The sequence below is a fragment of the Aplidium turbinatum genome, chromosome 7, assembly GCF_918807975.1.
Source record: "Aplidium turbinatum chromosome 7, kaAplTurb1.1, whole genome shotgun sequence".
NCBI lineage: Eukaryota > Metazoa > Chordata > Ascidiacea > Aplousobranchia > Polyclinidae > Aplidium > Aplidium turbinatum.
Window position 1 is genome coordinate 12,208,737 of NC_137478.1, and position 8,349 is coordinate 12,217,085.

At 35.8% G+C, this 8,349-nt stretch overlaps 1 non-coding gene across 1 annotated transcript; it reads right to left on the reverse strand.

Annotated features, from left to right (window-relative positions):
* Nucleotides 1–7,391: 7,391 nt before the first annotated feature.
* On the reverse strand, nt 7,392–7,498 carry LOC145774945 (U6 spliceosomal RNA). The gene has a single exon (XR_014290114.1). It is a non-coding gene; the product is annotated as a U6 spliceosomal RNA (small nuclear RNA).
* Nucleotides 7,499–8,349: the final 851 nt, after the last annotated feature.

The window sequence follows — 8,349 nt, forward strand, 5'->3', positions numbered from 1 at the left end:
GGCTATAAAGGTCAATTGAAAGTATTTTTTTTGTTTCATTTTCTTCACAAATATTCGTTGTATTCCTCTAAAGCAGGGCTACTCAACCGGCGGACCGCGGTCCGAATCCGGACCTTCTGGGTACTGATAGTGGACCTTGAGGTTTTGGAAGAATAACCTCATTGCTACGTTTCAGGGCTTCTTTAAACAGATTTCTACTGGGAAGAAGCAATTTTTACTGTGATTATCCTAGTTTCTGGGGGCTTCGACTCCCAGACTCCCCAACACTTTCTCAGAAATACAATTCGAGTTACATTTCACCTAAAAAAGTGGTTTGGTACAGATAGTTTAACTTTCGTGGTTGCGTGTAAAATAACTTATTCACCGGACCGCTAAAAATATTTAACTTGTCAAACTGGGCCTTTGTTAAGATTAGTTGAGTAACCATGCTCTAAAGTCATGTACTGTACTTCACAAAACGTTTTGTTGCTGCATATATGTAGAGCTACCATATGTCCGCTTTTTAGAGGATTTGTCCTCTTTTCTCAAAAAAAAAAAAAAATGAACTGTCTTCCGAAGACACTCAAAAATGCTCAAGTGTCCTCTCTCTTTGCATTTTTTTAACTGGATTTTATTTTATATAACTTTTCGTCGACATGGAAGTTTATAGATTCTCCAAGAAGTTGATGTGCCGTTATATTGAGGCTTGTTGTAGGCCTATATAGACTAGCATAATTAAAAAAAAAATTTGTTCAAAGTATTTGAACTTGATTTTAAATTATCTTACTCTATAGCCTATTACTAGCTGTGCCACTAAAATGGAAACCAACCTACAGTATGATAATAATACTTGAAAGCATAAAGTTCAATGGAAAAACAGTTTGTAGGCTATGCCTGAAAAAGACTCGTAGTAAGTGTTAGTATTTTTCTATATCTTTGCACAGTGCATTTTTCTATCCTTTCTTTTACGATGCAGTCATACAATGGCGCAAGAAAAAAAACAGCCTTTGGTTGAGTTCTTTTCCAGCACCTTAACGCTTGTGTACAATTTCAATCATATTTCGTGTTAACCATTTTATGATCTCGATAAAGCTGATTCTTCTTTATTGAAAAAAGTTAACGGAAGCGCAAAATAGTCATCTGACTGACAAATACATTTGTTTTGTTTTTTAGTCGTAGCCTAAGTGTTGCTGCATAGACATATATGAGCCTACGTATCAAGAAGATGTCAAAAACTCTTCAAACGTAGGCTAATACTCTATTTGCATTTCACTTGCTAACGAAACGTGTCCTCTTTTTGGGCGATGAAAATGTGGCAGGCCTACATAATATGCAACGCACAGTAGGGCTCGAAAGGGTCTTGAATGTTTCGTTGCTTGTTGGAAACATTACAAGGACAAATGAGTTCCTGAGTAAGAGAAGTAGCCTAACACAAAGTAACTGCTTTAGGTTTCTTTGCTGATTTCAAAAAACGTACAACATTGGCAAATTGCATCTTTTACAAACGGCAATTAAATTGTCTGCGATTGTTCACGGCGCAAAACAAATCTATGAAATGTGGCCTAACAACAATAAAAGTAGTGAGTTGAATATTTGTAAAGATGTGGCGAACTAATTATAGCCTGCATGTTGACGTGGTAGCCTACGTTTATATACCAGTAATTAAACTACTGGTGGCAGTGGGAAAGTTTATAGCGGTGTAGAATTTGTCCTAAAAACTATTAGGACAAGAATTTTGTCGAACCCCTAACAACAATGCTTTTCCTACACATGTAAAACCACTCCAAACTAATTACTTGATTTTGATCTCTATTACTAGGCTACTTTTTGAACAAATGATAGGCTATTTTAAGGCAAATGATGGGGTCGCAGACAAAAACGTTTGGGAAGCACCGCGAAAGGCTACTGGTGAGATATTAAGTAACTAACTGTAAGCACATGAAATAACAGGAAGGACAAAAAGTGATTGTGAGAGCTGTTTTTCCAAGCTGTAAGTTTTGTTTTAGAATTTAGAAACACGTAATTCTCTCATGTTGTCTTTGTAAGGTATGAGCGAAAATCATGATAGGCTACAGTACTGACAGTAGTAAATGCTAGCACACCAGACCAGAAGCAGCTGATATCATAGATACTGAAAGCTGAAGGATAGAAGTTGGAGTTCATCCAGTTTTGAGAGAAGCGTAAGCTGCATTAGTAACACCAATATGATGCTGCTTGCATTTGCGCCGCATATTGCTGAACTTCATATCTTGACAAATCCATCAGCATACATCACTGTCTTGTCTTTGTCATTTCGTACACAGCTTAGTATAATGTTTAGCACTATCTTATTGTTTACTCTTTAGGCTACGCCAGAAAAACTTAAAGATGTTGAATGTGGAGTGGATATAGGCTACTGTAAATTCCACAACATTTTCAGGTTTAAACCACCAAAATGCAATCCTGAGATATCAGTCATTACTTTTCTTCATTACCATTCTTATTATTCTTCTTCTGATCATTCTTCCCATTTTTGCGTTCTTGCACATTTATTTAAAAGAGTCCATTTGAATTACCTTGTTGGTTGCCCACTGTAACTGTCTTGCTTATAAATTCTAATGGGTCCGATGTCAAGTGGGGGTTACTCAAATAAGATGTAGGTCTGGTATTGTAGTGATACATGTCGAAAACATTTTTCACAGATTGTTTGTTATTAAAACAATTTAGAAAAAACGTTATTCATTGACTGAAAAGCAATAACAAAAACAACACATAAAGAAACTTTTCATCCCACCCTAAACATGAACATGCATTTGTTTGTTTCATCAGGATGTAAATTTCGTGCGCGTTCCCAAGTATAGCAAATCGCAGGAATATTGCTTTCACTTTCTTAGCAAAAGTTCAGATTCCAATTTTAAATACAAAAGAATAAAGTTGAAATGACTAAAGTAGAAACGTCAACGGGGGTTAAAAAGCGGTCGCAAACCGGATATGCAGCAAATAGCGACTTGGTCATTAAAAAGACGCTTTTACGAACGTCTATCGTACTCACATTCATAATTTATATCTATCATAGGCCATAGCGCACCAATACGTGGTTGTCTGCACAGCGTAAAATAATCACGTGACTCTTTACGGACAGTGGCGTCCGCACCTGGGTTGAGGTGAAAATAAAAAATTCTTGAACTTGATATCCTTATTTTAAATACTTTCTTAGGTCTCGTGGCGCTTTCACATAATTATGTTACCCTACCTTTTATTACTTTTTGTCCAAATGAGATTAGGGAGACTCACACAAGACACAATTTGTAAAATAAAATTTTCCCTCGTTGTTGCCTTCGCTTTTATCGTAGGCTTCTTATGGCTCACATTAATCTGGCTGATCGCTACACTTGACCAATTTTCTGTCGTGCCAAATCAAATGTTCAGCAGGTAACAATGTTTTCACTGGAGCGACTCGTATTAGTTCTAATTGCAACACTGGTTTACCTTGGTCACGTGGGAAACCGATTGAACAGATTAAATTCAGAAGATTTTTCAAAATGAACTTTGGTTTCGCGGACAATTCTTTTGGTTTTTTATTTTGAAAAGCAAGTTATTTTGTTTCGTTTTGAGCTCATACCAAAAATAAAACACATGATTCCCTTAACACACGAAAACGAAACAATGTAGGCCAAACCAAATAGCTTTACTCAGTAGCGGATCCAGGAGGGCACTTGGTCAACTACCCCACCAAAATGGAGAAAACATAATTATAATTTTTCTCTGTTTCTGCCAAATTTCCTCGTTTGCTTTATTCGCTCAATCACATTTTGTTGACCTTACCAGCAGAACAAGAGTGGCGTGTTTTCAGCAGTAAATATAAGACAGCGGTTTCCAACCTTTTTTCTCTCACGGACCGGTTTTTAAATGAAAATAGCCTCGCAAACTGGCTATAGTAAAAACAAAGTTTGATATCTAGCCTATATATAGGTCTATTTTTTACAGTCTTTAAATAAACTTTGTAAAATAAAATGGACATGGTGTGGCCAGAAAAAGAAAATATGTTATCGGAAGGTCTAACTATAAAAGAATTGCTTATCCCAAAACTTTTGATTAATTTAACGTCGCTTTGATCGCTTTTTGTGCACTTTTAGGCCCAAGAATGATTTTTGATCAAGACGCACACCTTAATTGTATATGACCAATAACTAGATTTCTTGAGAAGTTTGAATGACCATTTTTGATAAAAATTGAATTTACTTTTTAAATATATTTTTTTTCACGAGGACAGAAGGATTTCAATAATTTAATTGTTGAAGGTTTGCATAATATTGTGTGGACTTTCAGTTAATTTCGAATATCTATTTGAGGTTCCTCCGCCTTTCTTGCATAGCTTATACAAGGCAAATACACCTCATACCTTCATTGACACTACAATAGGTCAATTTTTTTGCTAAGTAGTTATTGAACAAGGTGTTTACTTCGGAATATTCTAATCGTATGTTGGTTTTGAGAGACTAGTAAAACTTTACTGATGCCGGTTGGCCTACTATTGTTTAAATTCACTGCTAAAAACATGCGTTCCTAATGCCACCCGTTAGGTTAATGACATTGGATTGATCGAACGAAACAAGCGAGAACGTTTTGGAAAATGTGGAAAGTTTAATTAATTTTTCAATCTTTAAAGGTGATACGTGATCAAGTGCCCCTCCTTGGATCTGTTACTGCTTTAATAGATACACCTACAACAGGTTATAGGCGATATTCATTTAATAGTACGTATTTAGTACGTTTTCACTTCCTTTCAATCAATTCGCATTCATGAAAGCCATTTTGGGCGTGTGCTCTTGCGACCCGGTACTGGGTCGCGACTCGGTGGCTAGAGACCCCTGATATAAGAGATGTAATTTTTGTGACACTCAAACACAGATAAAATAGTGCAATATTTCGAACTAAAACACAAAAACTAAAGCTTGTCAAACTAGTCAACAATTAAATTACATTAATTTGTTCCGCTGTCAATAAAAGTATGAAGTGAAATGGGCCTTGTGTATTTACGATGTGGTAACGTGGGGACAACGTGAAGGGAAGGGGCATATTGAAATTTTTCTGAAAGGCTATATGATACAATAAACAGACAAAACTTCGCCAAAAATAAATTATTGAGATTCTCTGTAGCCATGAAAATAAAAGAAGATTTAAAATTTAACTTCAATTTTAAACCAAACCTTGTGACTTCAACTTCTACGAAAATCTCGTTTTTAATTACACGAGTTTAGTCAAATATCAATTGTGTGGCTTAAGCGAAAAAAAGGTTACTAATACACAAAAATACGGAAAAAGCGACCAAAACAAGGTACAAATTGCCACAAATTTCTGGAGGGAAACCAACCAGACCTTCTGCCAACCTTTCCATTTTTTAAACTCACAACATAAGCTAGCCTATATTGTTCGTTTTACTTGGGATTGTTACGTCGTTGAAATTCTGGTGCCTCCAATTTTTTTTTCTAGATCCGCTACTTGGTTTACTCAAAAAGTGAATTAACATTACCGCTGATCTATTTTATTAGTAATTAAGCTATGTTTTATAAGATGACATATTTTATTTAATCAATAAAATTGCCGTAACAAAGGTTTTTATAAAACATAACTCAAAGTAAACAAGTAAGCACTTTAAATCTTTACAACTCTTACAACATAACTTATTTCGCCTAACTCAGAAGTAGACCTTGAGAAACATGAACAAGGGTTTCGTGAATCACGCCAGAAGCCAACATGTCGACTGTGCACCCATCAACGCAAGATCAATTAAACGCAACCTATCAGAAGAGAATATCAGAACTTTTACATATACAACAACGGTTTAGTGGTAATTTACATTAAATATACATATGGAACTGAGTAGCATCAATGGGTTTAACATATTTTCTATTTTTATTCAGGCGAAAAAATATGCAGACATAACATAAATAAAATAAACTTTCAAACGTTTTCAACCCAGCAATGTGTCCTCATCAGGAAAACCAAACAAACACCTGCAATATGCACATAAAAAGAAACAATTAGAAGTTCAATTTGATCGTACACTCCTTATATTAACAATAAACCGAGCAGCAGAAACTCAACAGCAAGCACAAGAATCATACAAGTAAACAACGCGGCGAGAAACAGATCACATGAGGTGTGAGACAGTGCCGTAGTGTAACTTATTAGATTGGGGTGGCACTCTAGAAGCACAAATATTTGACTTGACATAAGATAAAGGCAATTTTTGGTCTAACATTCCAATTTTACCTGCAGTATTATCCAATAAACGAATTTCCTTTTTCTAATTTGGCTTAGCTTATTTGCAATAACATTGGGCTATAGGCTAATATAGGGCTATAAGCAGTTTTGTAATAATGATAAAATAGGCACACCACGAAAAAGACTCATAACACACAAAAATGAAGATATAAGCCTATGCGAAATTTGTCCAGAGTTTCTTGAATTTAATGAATTCGGCAAACAGGTTTTGAAAAATGATTTATATTTAAATTAGGCTACAGTTCTTGCAGTAGCTACAATATAGTCACGAAAATTGAGTACTGAGCATTCCACTGGCCAGTAGGCTTATATAAGCGATGCCATAAACTTTGGAAAAAAGCATTTCTAAATCAGTGGCACTGGCTACACAGAAATTTCCAATGGCAAGAGAAAGTTGAAATACATTGCATTGAGGTACGTTAAATAGAACCATGATAATCACCGTTTTCTTCTCGGCGGAAACTACTCTGGACGTATGATGGGTTTAAAGTGTGCTCTTGTAATTATAAAGTTTGAATTCATGGTCAGAGCTGAGAGACTGTTCAGTAAATTTATTTGAAGTTAGGTTTTTTGATATTCGTAAAATGTTTTGGTTTAGTGAGAAAAATCGCTATAAACTAGAGCAGGGGCCCGCCACGCTGTATGGCTGCGGCCCGCGGAAGGTATCAGCGTACAAGTATAACCAAAAATACTTTTCTTGAGGAATTAAACAGCACGAAGGCAAAAAATACTTTCCGGGAAGCATATTTTCGCTTTGCATACGATTCCACCGACCGACCAATCAGATTATAGTTCTAGGTGGGGGTTGCTTAAAGTTATTCCAATGCGATGTCCATTGTCCAGCCACACCGTCCCAGTAGTTGATTAAAACGTCTGTTTTCGAAATTGTCTGTGAGCATAAGGTTGCTTATTTTAAGTTTGCAAATGTCATGTAAACACTAGTGTGCGTTTCACCGTTATTGTGTTTCTCGAGCAATGTTCTCTTTATGCAAGTTTTTGTTGGCAAAATATAGGTCGGTGTGCCAACTCAATTTATAATAAATTGCCAAAATGAAAATATTATATATAAATTTAAAGACTTTTTCTGATTGTATAGTATAATGAAAATATTTAGCTTAGTACTGCAAAAATTTTTTTGTTTTTAAAGACATATGGAACGCTTCACGATTTTGCGTGTCATCCTTGCGCAGGGGCCGTACTAATCTTCTTTGTATCGCTCCAATTTTAGCATATGTACTGCCGAAGCAACTACTGCAAAATGTTGTTAATCAACAAATTCTTGCCATGCTGATAAGCACCGCAAGCGACAGCTGTCTATAATAAAAGAAAGACGGTTTTATAGACTCTCACAAAAAGGATGAAAAACCAACTCATTGCTTTTTTAGAGGGAACACTGTTCATGAATTACGATAGAATTACGATTTTTCGATAATTTTCACAAGCGTTTGTTTCATGGTGCCTAGTTTCTTTTTCCCTGTTATTGGAGCCTATTTTTTGCTATTATGTTTGCAGGTCACTATTGTTGCCTGTATTGCAATGTGTCAAACATTTCCTTGTTTACTGAAATTGTTAATTGCAAGATATCTTTTGTGAAGCGAAGTGACAACACCACTCTTGCTTGGCGATGAATATTCTGATGAAACCGCTCGCCTCGCTATAAGTGCGCAAAACAAGTGGCCTCGTAGGCTCGTTTATTATGCATTGTTAAAAAAGTCAAAAGTGTGGTAAACGGAGCTTGGCCTGGCAGTAGCGTTGTTCGATTAATTTTGTTACTGCGGTATTCTAACATAAATATGAACATTATGTAACGCTGGATACTGGGTACGAAATGCGTTCTTTTCTGGCATAAGAGTCAACCTACCTAAAATTTTATTAGTGCGGCCCGCCACAGCTCTCCTTAGTGCCAAAATGGCCCGCATGCAAAAAAGGTTGGTGACCCCTGAACTAGAGGTATTTGAAGCAAATCGAGTGAATAGCTTTATTTCGTTTGAGTTGAACTCAAAAAGAACATTAATGCAAAGAAATTAGAAACAAAAACAAAGAAAAAATTGAAATACACCTATTTTGCTTGAAGCATGTCAACGCAAAACTATAGTTCATATA